Raw genomic sequence first — 18071 nt, 5'->3', positions numbered from 1 at the left:
GTTGCACTGAACAGTTTTTTTAACAGGGACCATAGGTCAGGACGTTAGATTAATATGTATTGCCTGGCTATAAAACATACCTTTCAATCTCTTTGTCATATTGCTTGATGAAACAAGCAAATCTCTTTCTCTGACAGATGGATGTTCCCAAAAACCTTTATGTATTTGAAAGAGTATACAATAGTAGTGTCACCAAGATGCCCATAAATATAACCTACAAGAGTGCGCTTAAGTGCACCCCTCCAGTAGGCTATTCCTGGCAAATGGTAATACAATGGGTCCGTGTGCTCACAGATATGACAGGTCTGTGTTTTCACACTCAGCATGCCTATTAAATGTAAACATTTGCATGAACATTCCCCTCACAGAGGCTTCGGGAAAGGCATACTAAGGATTTGATAAATCCGGTGTTGTGTTTTCCATGCAAGTCACACAAGATAGTGGCTGACTGCTCTTAAATGAGTACATGTATTATCCAGCTAAAGTTTTCAGGCACTTATAGATTCGGGTTATTTGTTTTCATTGCTCTCATATCTGACAACATAATTGAACAATCTATATTTCCTCTGCTTTCCCCTGCCAGAGAGCCATTGTGGTCCGGTGAATTGATTAGATTGATTCTGCTGGTATATAGGCTTCTTTCTCCAGTAATGTAAACTTTCTCCTGGTCCTCAGTGGAGCCACACTGGCACGAGTTGCAGATAAATGCAATGTGAGAATGATCATTTTGCTTTGTAGGGCTATATTTTCTTGGTGTAACAAGAGCTTAAAGTGACATTCCACTTTAAAAAAAAAAAAAAATAGGCTAATTTTCCAGCTCCCCTAGAGTTAAACATTTGATTTTTACTGGTTTGGAATCCATTCAGCTGATCTCCAGGTCTGGCGGTACCACTTTTAGCATAGCTTAGCATAATTCATTAAATCTGATTAGACCATTAGCATCGCACAAAAAATAAGAGTTTCGATATTTTTCTTATTTAAAATTGGACTCTTCTGTAGTTACATTTTGTACTAAGACTGACGGATAATTAAAAGTTGCAATTTTCTAGGCAGATATGGCTAGGAACTGTACTTTCATTCTGGCGTAATATTCAAGGACTTTGCTGCCGTAACATGGCTGCAGCAGGCTCAATGATATTACGCAGTGTCCGAAATAGTACCCTGCTATTGAAAGTAACCTAGGGAAATGATTTTCGGGCAGTGCGTAATAAAGATTATTTTTTAGCGCAATGCTAATGGTCTAATCAGTCTAATCGGATTATGCTAAGCTATGCTAAAGAGATCAGCTGAATGGATTCCAAAAAGGTAAAAATCAAATATTTTATATTTTTATATTTTATATTAATAAAGCAAGACTTTAGGTCGAAAAATATACACTTTTTTACACACTGTAAATAATATTGTGATATGGAAGAATTACTCTTCAAATGTCGATACCCCATGACAGTGAGTAGGAGCTTTACAGCTAATTAGATGCCTGTACATGTAGACATACAGGAACGTATAAGGACAAGGCCTGAAGCACAAATAGTTGTGCTTACCGTCACCAAATCCCATAAAGATACAAATTCTCTGTCAAACTGGAAGTTGAGTGTTTACTAGCTGTCAAACCCTTTTTTGGAGTTCTGCTGACAAGAGAAATGAAAGACATTCAAAGGTAAAGAAAAGCTTTTTATATGCAGGAGAGATAGAGAAGATGGGCTGCAAATCTGTAAAATGCAATTCTGCTATAATTAAAGCAATACTCTCTCGCTCTTTTATTTCTTCTTTCCTTCTCTTTCTCTCCACATCACCAGCTTCCACTTTTCCTGTTCATTTCTCAAATTAATGTGTGACCTGCACAATGCTCCCTATGTGTGAAACGACTAATTGGCTGGTTTAAAGTCCAATCTTGTGAAAGGAGCTGTCTGCCGTGTTCCCCCTTTCCCCCTCGCGCTCCTTCTTTTCTCCGTGCTACAAATCATTATGCACACACATGCTAATAGCTGAAGTTTTCCAGAGGTCTTCCGATAAGTGGCCCAAGCACTCTGCATGCTTCTTGAGAGAAGACTGGCTGCTAATGGGGACTGTTATAAACAGCCTATGGCTGGTGAGTGAGTCAGGGTCATGTGCTCCTATGAGGCCTCAGCAAAAAATGTGTGTTAGTATACTGTTCCTCCACCACAACATTTAATTACAGGTGATTGGCAGAACACTATACACCTTATTGCAACACCTGCTAGTGGCTATGAAAGTGTATTTTGCTATAATATTGATATATTATATTAGGCTATAAACTCTAAAAATATCTTAGTTATTTTTGACCCATAATGGGTAAATATTGGACAGAACACAATGCTGGGTTAAAATTGACCCAGTGCTGGGTTGTTTTAAAAGTCACGTTTTTCCTGATACCATTTTTTAAACCCTAGTTGGTGTGTAATGTTGCTTTAATAGCATAAATAATACCTGTAAAATGATAAAGCTCAAAGTTCACTGCAAGGCGATATATATTCTGTGACAGAATTCGTCTTTCAAAGCCTACAGCGAATGGCCGGTTTGGACTACAGCCCTCTACTTCCTGCTTTAATGATGATGCACTAGAACAGTTTTTTGACTAAACTTCGCCCACAGGAATACGTCAGTCGCCAGCTAAGCTAACGGCAAGCTAAGCTGCTATCAAGTCAAAACGCACTAAACAAGCTACACAAACAGAACTTGATATATATTTTGGAGGAAGGACTTCATAGAACAAAGAAGACATCAGCCCGGTTTGAGGACAGTGAAAACAATGCTATACAGATAAATAAATTGTGTGGAAAAATACAGCATTTTTTTTTACATGTGAAACATGAACACATGTTATATTGTGCACTGTGTTAACACAATCAAAAACACAGAAAGAACGGGACCTTTAACCATACCCCATGGTTGCATAAGAACAACCCAACATTGGGTCATTTTTAACCCAGCATGTGTTCTGTTCAATATTTACCCATTATGGGTCAAAAATAACCCAGACATTTTTAGAGTGTAAGATCACATTATATACATTACATTTGTCATATTTTTATATTATTTTGAAAATATATTATTAAAATTTCCACATGTGTGTCCATCTAAACTGCAATGCTGGGTTATTTTTAACCCAGCGTTGGGTCAAAAAGAAATGAACCCAACCCCTCGGGTTGTAATTAATGCTGGGTTTGTATTAGCCCATTGTTGGTTCAAATATTAACATTTTTAGAAAGAAATGTTTCTCTTTAAAGCCTGTGACTGAATTATTTTTTGGGTAACCACAAATGTGACCCTGGACAATAAAACTTAATAACAAGCACATGTGTATTTGATCAATAGAAAACAATACATTATATAAGTCATGTCATGATTAGGACACCTTCTTAATCATGACATGACATGTGTCATAAACATGAAGGAGATTTTATGCACGTTTATGATAACTGTCATTCGTTTAAAAGATGTCAAAGATGACATTGTTTGAGATGTCTTTGTGATAACAATTTGACATAAACCAATACATTTATTGTACAATACATGACAATAACTTGTCATGACAACTTGACATTACCAAGACAACATAACTGACCGCTTTTTACCAGTGATACAAACTGAATTTGTCATTAAGATGTTAATCCTCTGTCAAATAGTTTTATAACAACGTCAAAAATATTTTTATTGACCTCAACAAGTTTCCTCCAGGTGTTAGAAAAATAAAATCAATCATCCAATAATATTAATAATAATAATGTGTAAAATTATATTTTATTGTATTTTAGACCAATTCACCTAAAATTAAATGAAAACAAAGGGTTAAGCCATGGAGCGTTTGGTCCATATCACTGGAAAAACAGTTAATTACTGTACATTAATTAAATTAATTAAATTAATTAAATGACACTTAATGACATAAATGTGCATAAAAGCCCTTTTTTTGTTCATGACACGTGTCATGTCATGATTACGAAGGTGTCATGTCAGTCTTATGAGCACCCCTTCAAATAAAGTGTAACAGTAAAGGTTCATGAAGATATTTTCAAAGTTTCCAACAGTAAATATATATAAAATGTATTTAACATTAGTAATATGTATTGCTAAGGACTTTATTTGGACAACTTTAAAGGTGACATAGAATGATTGAACGGGGTATTTATCCTTGTTCTGTGATGTGACATGTAGACAAAAAATGTTTTGTTTGGTTCTGTAATACCTTAGAAGCTTCCTAAAAACCTCTCTCAGATAGCTCTATTAGGGTGGGGGATTTTAAACAAGTGGTTTTGCACCTATTTGGCTCCCCCTACTGGCTTAACTTGCAATCTCATTACTGATTGGCTGACTTTGCTGCCACTCAAAAAATGTAGCCAATTATTTTAAAGTGGAGGGGCAGGGAGATGCCTGTGATGTCATAAGCATCAGTTTTTCAGATTGGGCTGTTTTCTGCCTGACATTTCTAAAAGAGGAATTTCTATGAGACTGAGATGTTTAGCATGTTTAGCACTTTTTGTATGTTCGTGAATGCGGGTAGACTACCATTATTCAACAAAGACAAGGTAAAAATGGTTTTTCATTCTCTGTCCCCTTTAAAGGTGGTTTTCTTAATATTTTTGGCACACTCAGATTCCAGATTTCCAAATTATTATATCTTAGCCAAATATTGTCCTATCCTAACAATATCTTGAATAAATAAGCGTATTTATTCAGCTTTCAGATGACAACTAAATCTTAATTTTAAAAAAAACTGCCCCTTATGACTGGTTTTGTGGTCCATGGTCACAAATGCTTCTTCTATGGCACTGCACACTCTAAAAATGGCTGGGTTATTTTTGACCCATAATGGGTAAATATTGGACAGAACACGTGCTGGGTTAAAAATTGACCCAATGCTGGGTTATTTTAACCCAACTGCTGGGTTATTATACGCCATGGTTGCATAACAACAAGCCAACATTGGGTCACTTTTAACCCAGCACATGTTCTGTCCAATATTTACCCATTATGGGTCAAAAATAACCCAGCCATTTTTAGAGTGTGCAGAGAAGAACCTTTTGTAGCACCTTTATTTTTAAGGGTGTAAGTTACCTACATCACCAAAGATCAGATTGTCTCTATGACTGCGTTACTATTACATAATGCAGCGTTATTCAACCAGTGTCTATTTACTTGCCAAGCCTCACATTACTCACATTTGGAGCATGGTCATTGTTGGTTTTAGATCACATGTGAGCGTATATATGCATGTGTCTGTGCATGTTTGTAATTGTAGTTAGTGAGTGATTGTGCACGTGGGTCATCCTGGGGTCGTCTGAATGCGTGAGCGGCTGAATTCGTGCATGTGCATGTCTACAGGCATGTCGGACCCATGCTGACATCAGCTCCACTCCAGTACGCACTTCCACACAGTCACCATCCTTTATCATATCTTTCACTGTCATCCAATTAGCTAGTATGTGGGGAAAAACAATAAACATTATTCTGACGCAAGAGATGTTTTGGTTTACAAGTGAATACTTTCCATTCCAGATGATTCTTAGATGTGGGCTCTGTGCTATTGCTTTCGTATGATGCCATCTCAATATGACACGATCGCAGCCCATATCATAGCCAACAAACATGTTTGGACCACGGAGCAAGATGTCAGAATAAGATACTTTACCAGCATAATTTGAACTATAAAGGCATTGCTCATTTGATCATCCAGTAGGGATGACCTCAGTGAACTAGCATTGTGAAGCCCCCAAACAAACATGGCGTCTCATCTTTCCTGAAAACAAATGTGTTCTTTTTTTTACTGCAATGCCTTAGTCAAATTGTTTTTCAAAGCTGTTTGCATGGTTGAGGTCAAACTGTAATCCTGGAGGCTGGGGCCTGCCAGGAAATCAACAGATGCATTATTTTAAAAGCCTTTTTGTTGTGTGTCTCTGCAGCATCTGTTTGCTGAGAAATTCGATGCAGAGATAAAATGAGCTTTAGGCAGTAATACGCAGTTCTGAGACAGACTTACAACGCCGATGTGTGAGAACGGTAACAGAGATACACAGGAAGAGCAGGCAGACTATAGAAAAACTCACGCACACATATACACATTTTCCTCTCAGCGAGTCTTAAGACCTGAGCTTAAACACAACGGCTTTGCTGTCCTTCACACACTTGTTCATGTATGAAGGGATTAAACATCTCATGTTCCAGACTACATCTGTTGAGTGTCAGAAAGACTTTAAAAAAAGGCACTTTTCCCTCAGGTGTTAGAAAATACTAAAGCCACTAGCACAACTAGGTAAAAAATTGACTTCAATTTGAAATAATTGATCAAATGTTCCTATACTGTAGGTGTCCATGGTCAGCAGCAGCCTTCACTAAAGTGCTTTTTGTCTTTATCTCAGTGTTTTTCGGCTCTACAAAGACTAACATCTGTAAGAAATGTCTGTCCTGGGGCCGCAGCTTTGCACTTCCTCTCATTCAGATGTCAAAAAATGAAAAATACTTGTAGAGATTTCTGGGCATGTTTAGAAACAAAGAACACAGACTTGTTCAGGTCTTTTGATCTTCTTAGCACCTGTGGTCTTCTTATCATCCGCACAAAACACACAGAGACCAAAGAAAACAGGGCAAGTTTTTTAAACATCTAAAACCATGCCTCCTTTCTCTAAACTCTCCGCATAAAACCACAGCATATACAACGTCATGCATCTCTTGCTGTGTGAAACTATGAGTTACCCGTTAGTGCATGTCACCATCATCGTGTGCGTGAGTGATGTCTTTCATCTGCTTACTCATATAGCTTGTGTGTTTTTGTTTGCTTAGGTTTTGGGGAATAGGGGGTGGGACGCACCCTTCCCTGTCTTGTCAGGCCTGTGTTTATCCATAGCAGTTATGCTGTGGCTCTTTTTAAACCTGTAATGGCTTTGAGGTTTTTTTGTCTGAGAAAGAAGTTATTGGAATATTGAGTTAGTTGAACATGACAGGGAAAAAGAAAGAAAGAAAAAAGAAAGCAAGCATAGTAAGGGCAATCTGATTTCTTTTCACAGATAAACATGATATGCGTGCAGTAAATCCACCGTAAAAACAGAAAAACGTTTGTCTACCCTCATAAGGCCATTCACCAGATTTCAATGATAATTGTGTGTGTGTGTGTGTTCATTTGTGTGTATGTTGTGTGTTCGTGTGTGCGTGTGTGTTGGTTAAAGCTAATTATCTTGACTTAACTGAGGTTTTTTATACCTTTTCCTTTCTGTAAGCCATTCACAGGTTGATAATATCCACTTAAACATTGAGTTTACTTATCCTCTGTGTTCACCCACTCCCTTTTTCTTGTGTCTTATATTTCTCAAGGCTGATAGGTGCAATGACGATATACAGTGGCTGTTTGTATTTGCTCTGCGGTTGTGCCGAGGTTTATCTTATCACCACATATCACATCCGTGTTTTATCCGATAGTGGCTTTTGATGCATTCTTGTAACTGGGCATCTTGAATGTGAGATACTGCTGATGGATCATTTCCATCAGTCAGATTGATATGGACGGTCTTGAAAGACTTTTCGTGCAGATTTTATAAAAATGAAGAAATTCCCCAGCAGCATGTCATTTTTTTTAGTCTTACTGATATCACTGTCTCATCCTCATCGAAGGTTTAAAAAACTTGTGGAAATCATTGCATTCTTGGCGCTTTAAAGGTGCAGTGTGTAAATTTTAGCAGCATCTAATGGTGAGGTTGTGAATTGCAACCAACGGCTCAGTCCACTGCTCAACCCTCACTTTTGAAATTCATAGAGAAGCTACGTTAGCCGCCACCGGAAAAACATGTCATCGTCGGAGACAACTTAGTAAAAAAAGTTTGTCCGTTAAGGGCTTCTGTAGAAACATGGCTGCACAAAATGGCGACTTCCACGTAAGGGACCCTCGGTGTATGTAGATAAAAAGTCTCATTCTATGGTAATAAAAACATAATGGTTCATTATAAAAAAGATCTTTATACACCCCTAATGATATATATTTTTTATATTATTTTGCATTTCTGTCAAGAGATCTTTCTAAAAATTACACACTGCACCTTTAAGAATATAACAGACTTTAAATTTTTATTTATTAGTTTATATGTTTATTTGTGTCAGTGAAGTTTTTGGAGGCAGGAGAGGGGTGTCAAATCCTAATATATAATATAATATTATAGCAGCACCTTTCTTTTGTCTAAAGGGGTCATAGTGTGAAAATCTGACTTTTTCCATGTTTAAGTGCTATAATTGGTTCCCTAGTGCTTCTATCAACCTAGAAAATGTGAAAAACAACAACCCAGTAATTTAGTTTTGGTAAACTATTCTCTGCAAGCATGTGAAAAAATAGGTTGTTGAAATTTTGCCTGTTTTGTGAGGTAGGTAGCAAGGCCAATTACCAGTGGCGGTTCTACACGGAGGCCAAGGGTGGCCCGTGCCTCTGTAGACAAGTCCCTGGCCACCCCTGTGGCCACCCCGTTCTGACCAAATAAAAAAGTATACATTTATTTTGATTTTACACGCGAGCGCCAAAAGCGGAACTAATCCGCCGCATAACGTTCTAAACGGGCAAATTAGAGCGGCGCACCCAACCACTGTAGCTGGTGCGGGTGGCGGGTGCTGGGTGCTGCTCAGCGAGTGTCTCAATTCGTTCCCAATTTTCCGATGTTGAGAATGTGTATGCAGGTTTGGGCACTGGTAAGGACTCTAGCTCACTTGACATTGGGACACTGTTCACTTGTTCTCCTGTGACGTGGCTGCGCGTTGTGATCATTCACAGCTGTTACTAATCAACAACCGGCAAAACCAACATCTCACTAACTTTTTAAAGTTTACACATTGTAAAAAGCGCTGTAATTATGCTCTTACATATACGTGCATACAATTGGAGGAATATAATTAAATGTGTCATATAAAATTGTTTACAATTTAAAATAAATATTATTTTAAATACTGAGTAGATTGTGGTCCCTAACTGTCTAGCAATGTGTGTTTATATGTAAACTAAAACAAACGTTTGTCTTTATAAAAGTTTGCATTTCATAAAGTTTATTGAGTAGGCTCGCATGATTTTCGGTTGGGGGGCTTTAGAAAAGAGCCAAGCTCCCCTTTTGCACCTGCACTCACTCTTGTATTAAACAATGATTTATATGATTGTAAAGTAAGATAAAGTTTATGGGGCAATTTCCCATAAAGGAATTAGACTAGTCCTAGACTAAAATAAATGTAAGAGCTGTCCAAACTGAAAACAACTTGCAATGCCATATTTTAAAATACACCAGTGCCCTTTGTTTTGCTTCAAAATGCACACAAGTAATGTATTTAGTAAGGCATGTTTATTAAAACTAGTTATATTTCCCAATTAAACCAAGGCCCAGTCCTGTCTCAAACTAATCCCTGTAACCGTCCCTATAATCTTTAAATATAATTTTTTCTTGCCGTTTTTTTATGTGCCCCTCTGGTAAAACACTGGCCCCTCCTTGGCCCCCCTAGTGAAATTTGTCTAGAACCGCCACTGCCAATTACAATAATACCGCCCCCTTAATCTGCACTGCCATTTAGTGCAGAGAGAAAGAGATAGAGAGAAAAATAATTGACAGCACAATTGAGTTTCAATTGCAACAAAACACCATCAATGCGATTTTGAGTTAAAACTTCACATAAGCACTCTGGGAACACCAAAGAGTTATTTTACATAAAAAAAAAAAAAATCATAATATGACCCCTTTAAAAATTTGTCTTTGCTTATAGTAAAATTTGGAAATTCTATTAGTCAGTTCAGAGCTGTATATTTTCCCCATGGACCTGGCTTTCCTTTCCATTCTGTTGTTGGATAAGCCGGATGTGGATTTCTCTGCGGTTGGATTGCTGTAAAGCAAGCTTGCATGTTCCTGTAGGTCAATGGATACTGAGGCATTACTGTCAGTACATAGATTATGATCATCTTTATTATCTTTATGTTTGCACCCAAAGAGAGAGAGAGAGAGAGAGAGAGAGAGAGAGAGAGAACTATTTTGGTTATAGAATACTATAATGCAAGAACGGAACGCAATCTCTACAATTTGTATTTCACTTTATTAATTTTTCACTACATATATCTTATAGTACTTTTTTAATTTGTAAACACAAAATATGTGTACTGTTATCATAAGCTGCATGGCACACAGCTTAGTTGCAATACAATGGTAAAGCAAATGTGCAGTTTTTGTCATGCCAGTAAAGCACACTTAAACTGAAACTGAGAGAGATAGAGATGCCTTCCTGGCTGTATTTCTATGTTTCTTCTGATTGTTCTGCCGGCTCTGCAGTGGCACAAACCACAGATGGTGATGTCAGCATGTCTCAGGTGATATCAGAGACAACCAGAAAGAAAAACTGGCAAGAGCGAGCGAGAGAGAGAGAGAGTCAGATGATAAGTAGTCTCCCACTAGCACACAATTCAGAGACAGCAGATCAGTGAACACACACATTCACTCATGGAAAGTCAAGGTGATGGTTCAGTGTCACGTTTTGCCAATAGGGAACCAGACTGATTTTAGTTCCTTTACTGCCATAATTCAGCCTCTAACTTGAACAGAGGATTCAACCATTAAAATCATCATAAGTACACATGAGAATTAAAGACATCTACTTCCTTTACACAGCAACAATGGTGTCAGTTTCTTATGCTAATGAAAGTCAGGTCAGACTTTCTGCACTTAAAACATGATCAATAGCAATGCTTACAGTCAATAAAAACAGAGAAGAGACGGAAAGGAAGAATCTATGAGTGTTGTGGGAGTTAAGAAATAAAGAAAGTAAATCAGTCAATATAGTAGCCAGAAATCCCCAATGATCTGGATCTATTGCATTTATTTTACCCTTAGTTTGCATTTATCTGTGTGTGTGTCTACTTTCTTTCTTTCGAAATCAACATCTTTCCCACTTCCCACTTCCCAATCTCTCTCTCTCTCTCTCTCTCTCTCTCTCTCTCTCTCTCTCTCTCTCTCTCTCTCTCTCTACGATGTGTGACCTTCATTGCACCATGTAAGGGTGCAGCGAGTGAGAGGTTATTTTTCTCTTAATTGCCGTGGTGACAGTGCTGTTGAAGGGTACACTCTAAAAATGGTTGGGTTAAAAACAACCCAATTGGCAACCCAGCGCTGGGTAAATATTGGACAGAACACATGCTGGGTTAAAGTAACCCAACACGTTGGGTAACACATTTTAACCCAGCAGGTTGGGTTGTTGAGAAAACCCAACATGTAGTCATTTTAACCATTTATGGGATTAATATTCTGGGTTTTGGGTTATTCTTGCTGGGTTATTTTTATCATGTGCTTTATTGTAAATCAAGACCATTGTTAACAGCAAATAAATGTTTATTTGATTGCAAAATAACTACAAACTCTTACATTTTTACAGTTGTAAGTTGCAAAATCATTTAAAGGACTGCTTACTGACCCAAGTATAAATATATTTATAAAATATCATAAATTATGCACATTGAAGTAACAATGTAACAGGTTGAATCAATTCGTTTGAATTTAAGACAGAATTTGTAATTTTACAGTATATATATGAAATACTGAAATGTACATAAACAAAACTACAGCAGTGTAAAAAAGAAACAATGTAATTGTTAAATTAAAAGTAAAATCATTCATAGATGTGTAAAGTTTTTTTAAAGAACAAATGTTTTAAGTTTCACAGAATGGAATGTATTTGACTAAAAATACTTCATTTATTAAAGTTACTCGTCGCGAACAAAGATGTACAAAGGAATCGAACAGCAGGGGATTCATCCATTTGAAAAATGACAGACTACAGGAATTCCCATAGAAGCACATTGCCTGTGGTATTTATTTTCAAGCACTTAAAATGCCTTTAAACCAGAGACTGTAAAAAATATGCAAGTAGTGTCCGTGACGTCACCCATTGGTTTGTGAAGAGCATTTTTGAAGCTTAAAGTAGGCGGTGCGTGCCGTCGCCATCTTGGCCGAATTGCAGTTTAAGTCACTTCCGTATTCAGAGAGACTGATTGAGAAAAAAGATTGAGAGATCTGCTGCATGTTTCCCATGGCCAGGACGAAAGGAAAGGGTTTCGAGGATTCTGTCCAGAGAAGAAATTCCACCACATTTGTTGCAATCTACAAAAGAGGAAAACACTTTTAGTGGTCTGAACTGAATGATCAGATTGAAGTATTCAGAAAACCATGTGGGCCAAGTGAATTATACATTTTATAAAAATTGTAAGGGTTTCATTTGCATCCCTGGCCGCATTACCACCACGTGTGAGATTTTTTTTCCAAAAATGCAATGGCCTGTTGTCAGTTTGCATAAGACTTTGGTGTTACACTCCTTTAACTTTTTTGCCAACAACAAAGGCTGCAAACCACACAGACTGACAAATATGATGATCTGATCTGACTATAAAGAATAAAGTACTGCAGAACTAAAATTTAGCAGATAATTAAGACATTCCCAATATATTTTAAATAGGAATTATTAAATGTTATACTTACTGGCTGAAGTTGTTTGAAGGTCTTGCTAGCCTCATCAATGGATGGACGTTAAAACTCTGCACACTCTAAAAAAAAGAATTGGAAAACAACATCACATCTGATCTCTGCTAAAAACATAACATCTCTGATACAGTATCAGCCACAGATCAGAGGGTTGGTCAATATAAATTTGAAATCACAGACAACCCAAAAATATTATGAAATGAATATAAAATAGTAACTAAATACGACTCAATAACACATCTAAATTCATATAACAGTACACATATACATGTTTGTTAACAGATAGTCACTTCCACGCAGCCTCCGTCTTGGTGACAAATACGTTTATGTTTTCAAGTTCATATTCAAACACTTAAATTATCGTTTCATTTTAAAAGAGAGGAACAAGCATACATATAAGACACCAGTTCTTGGAAACGCTGTTTCGTTTTCATTTATCGACGCGTTACCTGCCGTACCGACTGTGAAGTGAATGTGCTTCTTGTCTTTGCCTCAGTGACAGCGTAGACGACGGCTCCGTGATCCTCCGCCGCGGCGCCGCCGGTAAAGTTAACATGTGCTTCTGCTCGCGCCTCGCCCTTTGCGGTCTGTCTTTACATATCGAATGACAAGAAAGCAATTCGTTTGTCGCTAAATTTAATTTAACAGCGTCGCTATCGCTTGTTAAGCTGGGAAAGGGAAAACTATGCGCGTGTGTGACACAAAAAGCCGAAGTGGGTTGCGGAGGTCCACTCTGTACCGGTTTTGACTCGCTTTGTTAAAGGCTTACAGAAATTGTCATGAGTTAACGTAATCAACCGTGTGATGGGGATTTTGTAACATCTGTTTTATTAATTTTATTAATATGCCATATCAAACATCTTAGAACGATTATTCAAGTCAATTTGTGTAAATGGCGATCTGAGGTAACAGCCGTCGTCTTAGTCAGTATAAATTAACACGTTGCTGTCTCGCAAAATGTTATAATCTTGTTTATATTCATGAAATGTTCACAAAAGCATATAAACTTACCTTGAAACAACTGCTTCAGTGACTCTGTCCTTTCACGACGACCATTGCTGAGCACATTCAAACATCAAGGGCGCGAAGCACGTGAGCCTCTTCAAACAACCCAACATAATAACCCAGCAGTTTTAACCCAACACCTAGAAAACTGAAACTACCCAAAAAGTGTTTAAAATGTAAAAAAATAACCCAGCAAAACAACCCAACAGACTCGACCCAGCATTTTGGGTTAAAAAATAACCCAGCCATTTTTAGAGTGTAGTCTTTAAGATTCTGCTGTAACATCATAGGTCAGTGACATGGCATTTCATGTCTTTTAAAGCCGTCATATTACTGCTTTTAGCTGCTTAAGACTCCAAACCACCGTTCTTAGCAACCCTTGTATAATCTCAGAAAAAAAAACAGGTCTATTGTGTGTTGGTATCATTGTGTTTAAACAACCCAACATAGGTTAAATAACAACCCAGCGGCCTGGGTTCGTCCCTTTTGACCCAACGCTGAGTTAAAAATAACCCAGCATTTTTGAGAGTGTATGAATGGCCATGCTTCTAAAACAAAGAGTTTGTATTACTTTCGTGATCCACACATTTGTTCCTGCTTTCTCTTTTGTGAGACTAGCAATTGTCTTTCGATAAAGAAAGTTACATCAGCGGAGCCTGTAATCCAATTTGGGAAATCAGGGTTTCCCGCACAAAATGTGTTAGTTAAGGTGGTAGGGTTGAAATATTTTTATTTAAAACACTCAAAAAATTTTTTTTTGAAGAAACTATGACGGAAAATGATCACATACTAGATTATTAATTAATTAAATGTTTTCAACAGATATCTCTAATGAAAATAGCTGCATGATGAAGTGAAACTAAAGGGTTAATAAACACAAACTGTGAACGATGATAGATAGCGCGAAGATTGTAAAAACTGATTATTTCCCTCTATTAATTTCATTATCTTAAAGGAGTGTAACTACTGTAGCATGTAAATAATGCACATAAATAACGTGAGCAAGAGCGCCTCAACAAGTGCTGTATATCGAATCAACAGGCACGTGCAACCTATAGCTAGCAGGTTGCTCAAACAACAAAAATCACCAGCTAACTTACTTTAAATGTGCAAGAACTATAGACTAATACAGTGGTTCCCAAACTTTTTCAGTTTGCGGCTCCCCTTGTGTACGGTGCATTCCTTTGCGGCCCCCCAAAGAAAATCCATGACAAAAACTGTTCTAAAACTCAACATTTTAATAAAAAAATAAAACATTAAATTATACAAAAAAGTAGTGCTTTTGGTTAGTAGCCTTATTTTTTTAGGTTTAATTACACAGAATTTATGATAAATTCATGTATTTCATAAAATGTCATAAAACTGGGGCCCCCCCTGGCACCATCTTGCGGCCCCCAGTTTGAAAACCACTAGACTAATACAATGACAGGCTTAAATAAACCCAAAATATAAGTCCACTTACAGATCTCACGGACACGCAGTTGACGGACCATTTCGGCCGTGTGGCGTGCGTGCCCGCTCGCGGTGTAAAGCGCGTCCTCGCTATTCCCCAAGATGCACTTGATGGCCTTTTGTTAAGGCGGTAGGGGTTCCCGGCTTAGACGAGCCGCCCGAAGTGCTGCGGGAAACCCTGGAAAATTTTTCAAGAGGCACGCATGCATTTTGCATAGTGTCTACTTTCAAAACAACCTTGAGATCAAGATTCATTGTGGCTTTGTGTTATGAACACCAAATACACTCTAAAAGGGTGGGGCCAGGGGCGTCACGCACCAATTTTTTTTAAGGGGGCACAGTGTCAACAGCTCACAGAAATTTGTGCATACACAGACATCAAACAAAATTTTATAGAGCTTTCAGTCTTTTCCATGGCACTTACATTTCTAACAATCTGAAAACCACTGCTTTCATGCAAAAACCTCCAAAATAAAAGTGATGACTAACTTTCATATCAAATACTATTCAATCGGAATAATGACACATTTGCATCATATTTACATCTGAAACGGCATGTTTTATTTATTTAAGTCTTAATGGCTTGTTTAATTGTGTCATTATGCATTTTGCACAACAACTGCATCATATAAAATTAATGTAATTTTAAATCCATAAAGAATATAAACAACGAAAATGACATAAGCTATAGCCACATGATTGATTTTAATGTTCAATAATAATTTTAAAAATATGTTTAGATAAAATTATTAGAGGAACGGATTTTTGCATAAAATTTTACCTTATATGTGAGCATGTGAGATTCCGCGCCCGTGTGAACTCTGGCGAATTTTGGCGTTGTGCCAAGAAGATGAATCTCTACTAATATAACGTTGAGACGGTCACATTTAAAACCATACATTTTCTACACAGAGGAGGTTAACTGCACATTACCGTACTGGGGTTTGGAAATGTTGTGAGCGTTTCTAACACGTTTTTACTCCTCAGATAGCCAAATGCAGCAGCAAGCCAGCAACAGCAGAGAGCTCGTGCGCGCGCCCAGACGCTGATGATGTCTGCGACTGCACTGACTGCAGAGCCAGCTGCCGCCAGAATAAAAGTAATGTAACATGATCAAAACACTATCAAAACGGCGAAAATCTCCGAAAAGTGACAAGGATCCAGCACAGAATGTATAATATTGTGCATATTAAACAGACTAAAAGTCAAATAACAGATTAATGGACACTTATTTGATTTTGAGCTTGGATGGAAAATCCATTGGCTCAAAAAAACCAAGGGGGCACATGCCCCCTCAGTTTGAATGGGCTAACGCCTCTGGGTGGGGCTATCTTATTCTGAATAGGTAACATCTGCTTTCCACACTTGTGGAGAAGAAGTTAGGCCCACTTACAGATATATTCAAACAGTATATAAGAAAGAGCAATCCTAATGATTCTAGTTAATGATAGCAGTAGAAAGGCTTATTTTCAGTTCATCTTCCCATAGGCCTACTGTAAAGTCTTGATCTTGAATCTTAATACTCCATGCAGAAATCTTGAGAATGGCTCATTACAGAAAGTGCCGAGTTTCAGCAACGGTTCAGTAAAAACTTCCCAGCTTTATATTCAGTAGAAAAACAGCTGTTTCCACCACTGATCTGTTATTTTCAGAGTTAGATGAATTATGCAGAATACCTTAAAGACCGTGATGTGCCTCTAATTGGGCTGAATTTCACTGAGAGGTTATCAATACATTTTCATGCAAATTTGTTAGTAACTTAGTGAAGCACTCAGTGCATTACTGCCCTATTTCTTTGCCAGAAGCAGAGTCTGGATTTAATAAAGGTTTTTTATATTTTATTGAAGTTACAGGTTTATTATGCTTGGATCTGACTCTGAAACATTATCTTTACAAAATATCATCGCAAATAGATTTTATGTCTCTAATTGAATTGTTCTGGAATTTGTTAACGGCATGCTTGATAAACGAACATGTTAGAAGTCAAAGGAGTGTGTTTAAAGGTGCCATAGAATGTAAAACTGTATTTATAAGCATAGATGAATAATCAGAGCTAGTACATGGTAGTGACATATTGTGAGCCTCAATCACGATTGTTTCCTCCTCCTTATGTAAACCTTGTGCATGCAAAAGACAGCTGGAAACAGTCTAATCTCAACATAACAACTACTGACGTTAAAGTCGAGATGTATGCCCCAACATTAAATTACACATTAATTTAAGTACAATGTTTTAACAATGCTTAAAACAAAGTTGTGACTGCTAGTTATTGCTATATGCTAACGTTTAGACTGAAGTTCTACTATTGAAGTTACAGTACGTTTTGCAGGTCCATACTGAAAAAAACCCACAAACTTACCACTCAAAAATGTCTATTAACAATCTCTGAATAATTGATTATTCCTTAAAATCTGTATCTTTGTCTGATACAGGCTCAAACATAAGATCTGTACACACAGTTACTCAAAAGAGCTGCTCTGAGAAACAGCCAATCAGAGCAGAGCTCTACATTATTATTCATGACCCTATCAAATAAGGTAATAATAGACCATTTCATTCTAAAGGCAAATCCTAGGGTTGTAAACAGACATTTAAAACCATCTCTGGATAATTTTTGCACTTAATAAAGCCACATACCTTCTCGGAGAACAATTTAACATTATTTCAATGCATTCTTTGGCACCTTTAAATAAATTACGTATTCAGAGCTTGTTGGCATGGTACAGATACTCATGTTACTAGTGTGAAATACCTGTAAATTTCAAATATGTTATTAGAAGCTCTTTTTAGGAATAGTTGAGCCCAAAATTAAAAAAAAAAAAAACTTTTATTGTTCATTAAAAAACATGATTCACCCGTTTAAATTTTTCTGTGAATAATTGCTTTTTCCCTCTATACTGACTATTACATACACTCTAAAAAATTTGCTGTAATTTTGCAGCAGGTTGCCAGTAACTTACTGTAGAAGATAAAGTCAAAAAATGTTTAATGTTCATTTAACTTTGAACAAAATGTTGCCAATAAATAACATAAATGTAAAATCTACAGTAAGTTACTGGCAGCTAGTTGCCAGTAATACCCATTAATACTGTAATTTCTACAGACATTTTTTACAGTGTAACA

The 18071-nt window shown here is 37.2% G+C and overlaps 1 long non-coding RNA gene across 1 annotated transcript; it reads right to left on the bottom strand.

The window, feature by feature from the left end:
• Window positions 1–11083: 11083 nt before the first annotated feature.
• LOC129426097 (uncharacterized) lies at window positions 11084–13730 on the bottom strand. Its single transcript, XR_012358657.1, has 3 exons — window positions 13503–13730; window positions 12489–12553; window positions 11084–12113 (listed from the first exon to the last, which is right to left on the bottom strand). It is a non-coding gene; the product is annotated as an uncharacterized lncRNA (long non-coding RNA).
• Between the last annotated feature and the right edge of the window lie 4341 nt (window positions 13731–18071).

The sequence above is a fragment of the Misgurnus anguillicaudatus genome, chromosome 18, assembly GCF_027580225.2.
Source record: "Misgurnus anguillicaudatus chromosome 18, ASM2758022v2, whole genome shotgun sequence".
Taxonomy (NCBI): Eukaryota; Metazoa; Chordata; class Actinopteri; order Cypriniformes; family Cobitidae; genus Misgurnus; species Misgurnus anguillicaudatus.
The sequence above is the reverse complement of the archived record's forward strand: the minus strand, read 5'-3'. Positions and strand labels throughout refer to the sequence as shown.